Here is a 4,803-nt window from a genome sequence, read left to right on the forward strand (position 1 = left end):
GCATAACAAAGTTAAATCTTACATCACCATCCTAGAGGAGGCCAGATGGGGTTCCAAAACCTTTGACATCATCTGAAAGTGGATATATATGAGAATGGGGATAGTATTAGACTGACACGGAAAGAGAGATGTGCCAAGTGTCGATACAGAAAATGGAAGGGGCATGTATTCCACATTCAGGAGAGCATGCAGGAATAAACCATATTAGAATTCATCTCGAATAGAAAGCCGTCCACTTTCCAATGTTGGTTCAGAAGCTCCATAGATCTCCTGTAGTCACATTAGTAGAAATCTCATACCTGATAACATAGATGAAAAACGACGGAGGGAGTGGTGCTCTCCATCTCCTTGTCTTTCATATTTTATTGTACTCAACATGTAGCTTTCAGCCACCGTTGAAATTTTATTCGCTTCTCCATTCCATCCATGATTGTCCAACAGGTCCTTCGCCTGCGCTGATTGATTTTTTTCTCTCCTTAATCGTTGCGATGAGCTGGAGCCCAAACGCTGGTGTTTACTCTCTGCCTTAAAATTTGTGTCAATCGACGTTGCTTATATTTAGCGAAGGACTTGATCTATGGCTTCGTATGATAAATATTTTATTAGCAATTGCACCGAGAGGTGCAAAGGAAAGGAACTTCGATAAGAGGATTGAGGGGAATGTGGAAGGTATATTATTTTGTGTAATATTTTGGGATTCTACAAAATTATATATGTTGAGAGATCACGATTAAGTAGTATAGGTTTAATATTTATCTCCTAGAGTGCAGCTGAGGGGCTGTAAAAAGTTATATATGTTGACCATTAGCGTAGCATAGGCTTAATATTTATCTTCTAGAGTAAAACGGAGAGAGAAGAAAAGCTTTTGCAGATAAGAGTAAAAAAACATAAATCTATCAAGATCTAGTGTCATTCTAGTAAAAAATAGGCATCTTTAACATATTGACTAGAGTTTTGTACAAGCAAAAAAAGAAAATTACATCATTGATTTGCATGGTTGATCGGTAAAGCTCATACAAAATACAAATAATTGAAGAGGATTTGCATGGTTGATCAAAAAAGCTCATACAAAATACAAATAATAGAATAGGTGTTTGATGATGAGTAAAGTCAAATAACACCTCAATATATTGCAAACTTGACTCTAACTATAGATCATCCAAAAAAGTTCAAAGAACAATTAATCATTGATTAAAAGTGTATAGAAGCATAACATTTGGACATAATCTCAATGTATAATATGAATATCTACCCACAACATAACTAAGCACAAAAAGCTTGCATTATTTACCAACACAACTCTAACATTTAGTTACAAAATTACCATTAAATTCAATGTTACCAAAGCAAAAATTATTGCAAATCATGAATCATGAATACAAAATTTGTCATTTATCCTTTATAATTATGTGGAAGCCCAATTATGTTCCCCATGCCATTAAGATCTAGCTTGTATAATTTATAATTATGTGTATCCCAAATTATGTTCCTATTCCCATTCAGATCTAGCACGAGTGCCTAAAAGGAGACGTTGTGATCATCCCCATATAGATTCAAATCCCACCCATCACATGCTTGCCTCATTGGGTGATAATCTCTGAAAGGAGCCATTTCATGTGGATGGAATAAGGGATATCCTTGAGTGATTTTTGATGGATTAGATTCCCCGGTTATAGCAGCTAAGCTAAGAATGGATTCCATAAGTCCACAAGTGAAATTCCTGTCATTGACTGGAAGCATTCAAACAAACAAAAAAATCATGTTCCCCATCCTTAAGTTTGCAACAATATAATGTTAGTATGTTAGGGGACTTACAATCAACTAACTTGCAAAAGGAAATAAGTGTTGAGAGTTCCAATATTCAAACCATTAATGCAACATATTTTTATGCACATCATATATAAAAAATTAGTGTTAATGGCAATCATAGTTCAATATAAGGGTGTCTAGTTATTGTTATTGCCATCCTAGAATGCCACACATAAAGAAGTTGTGTTCGATGTTTAATTTTTTGAAAACTTATTTATGGATCCTATAAATGCTTCACCAAAGTCACAGATTGACATCATGTATCCTTTATTATTGAATGAAAGAGCTTATGAGTTACATGCAGTAAGGGTTGGATTTTCACACAACCCAGGCTAGATTCTCGTCTGGTTGCCGAATATTCACTAGGTATGTGAATATTAAGGTACCTTAAGTAGTTGCAGTACGTAACTATATCAGCCAGAATAGTTGGTACAATGATCATTATCGTTACAAAGTGTTTTTGTATCACTCTCATAGTGGAAGCCACTCCAAATTTTGTATGAAGACATGGCGGCCTCTCGCCATTACAGAGCCAATGCTAAAGAGATTCCCCCAATATGGCATAGTGTAGTTGTGTGGAGATAAACCTGCGAAGGACAACATCAATGAATGTGGGAATTCTTTGAATTTTTTTAATTTCAAATTGAACATGAAATTGTTAGGGCTCATCTCTATCCCTACTACTTGTGACTCCTCATTCTAGGTTTCTCACAAATATTTCCATGGTAGTGAACAAATAAATCTCTACAAGTTGGTTTATAAACTCGTACATAACTTATAGCTGCGTTAAAACCTATGACCACTTTGCCAAAAACAAAAACAAAAAAAACTCTTAATTATCAACCTAATTCATACAACAAACATGATACATGATACACCTTGATAATTCAGACAAATGGATCAGGGTACTCTGCAACAACACATTTTTTATAATCCATCAAGTAGTTTACATAAAATAAAATGAAAAAAATTATTATTATGGATATATTTCATGACCAGTGTATTAGAGCTACTAACCTTGAATTGATTTGATGACTTTCTCTTTGGGTACATAGACCATATCCATAATCTTGCCAATCTTGTTCTCCCATAGACCCATATGCTCATTCACAAATGAAGTATTTACACGAGGCCTCATGTACAAAGTATTGTTCAAAGTTCTAGGATCATCCACTACCACAATTATGTAGGTTGTAACGACTTCCTCAACCACAATACAATGTCCAAAATAATTAACTACAACCAAAAAACAACCACAAAACTCATAGCAGAGATCATCTAATACTGTTTAGATCTAGAAATTTTCACATTAATTAAGAAAATTAATTATGATATTTTAACAATACGAAATTAGCTTTGATGATCGAGTGATGTATGCAATCAATTTACTTTTCCCCGATGTTGAATGCCAAATCGGTGTATGTCTCAAGTCTACAATATCCTATTAAAAGTGGCAATACTTTCTACTTATCGTTGTTTTTTAGAGTAACCTACCTTTCAAATGAGTCCTGCAGCAGATGAATAGAAGGGTTTGGCCTCCCATGAAAATAAATCAAAATCCATTTCTACTGAAGTAACCCTTCTTAGCGAGTTATGTTATGTAAAATTCTTGCAACTTCACAAGAAAGACCAGTGAATTACCAATTCATACTAAAAACCTCAATTTTTTTTTGCTTAATGTATTGATATACATCATTTTAAAATTTTGTGTGAAATTTTCTTTCTTAAAAAGCTTGCCAAGCTGCAAGTTTCCCTGAGTCGTCCATTTTATTTTGCTACATATTATTTCTTGACAGTGTTACAAGAAATGGGCAATTTTGCTCCAAACTCCCTCCAAACTCCATCTTGCATCATTCAAGAGAAAGTTTCAATTGCAAAATCCAGTGATACTGAGAACGTAAAAAGGAGAGGTTGGATTTGAATCCATCTGAGAGATAAATGCGATTTGAGTTCCTATATTTTAAATTAAATATTTAGACAATGAAGAGATGAGGAAAAATTTTGAATAAGAAGAGCCAACGAGACTGACAACAACTGCATGTTCACAATATATTCAAATGATTCATAGTCACATCCACGGATATAATAAATTGTGGACATAAATTAATGGTCCATCAAACCTTAGGCATTTTCATTTCCAACAAAGTCAACTTTGTCCCTTGGAGGGGTTGTAAGGCCAGTCTATCCCAAGGTTGGATCGAAATTCCCTTCAGTTGATACATACTCTTATAGGATCCAAACCTATTTTTTTTCAACAACCTTCAAATATATAATGAGCACATTGTATGTTATGTTATCTATAAGTCAGATGCATGCATTTCCAAGAGCATTGGAGAGGGTGTGTTAAGTATTACGCCCTTCAAAAACAATGCCCTCGAATTTGCGTCTCATGAGGCTTTGTTAGCCTCCAAATGTGCACTTTGGGATTGTCCTAGGCCTACTCAAAGATCAGATTGGTGCTAAGACTATTGTAGCAATTTTCATGGAATCGTGGCTTTCGATGAAGGCCCTCCAAGCAAGAGACCTGTTTTATGACCAGGAGGCATTGACCTGAAGGATGACTTCTTTGCTACTCTTGATGCAAAAACTATGGGAGAAGTTGTTGGGAATCCTGAATGTGAAGGTGCAGTGACGCAAGCTACCTTATCATCGTGCCAAGGGGATAAAAACACTTGAACTGATTACGAAACCATCTTCACATACACCAATGATGATGATGTCTGGAAAGTTTAAAACATAATTTATTTCATCAACTTACCAAAACTCTTAGCTCCACAAGAACCTTGAGAACCCAATAACAAGATAAAAAAACCTCAAATGTCATACACTGTAGAAAAATAAATTAAAATGTAACAGAGAAAGACACAATATATAAGCACACCCATGTCACGTTGGTCCAACCGACAAAGGGTAGAGCATTCCCTTATTACTTTTAGTTTTCTCATGTCAAGTACGAATATGTAAGTGTCTTACATCATCACAGTGATAGCCAAT

The sequence above is a fragment of the Pinus tabuliformis genome, chromosome X (assembly GCF_031772625.1).
Source record: "Pinus tabuliformis cultivar Carrire ecotype Pingquan chromosome X, CPIR1, whole genome shotgun sequence".
NCBI classification, from domain to species: domain Eukaryota; kingdom Viridiplantae; phylum Streptophyta; class Pinopsida; order Pinales; family Pinaceae; genus Pinus; species Pinus tabuliformis.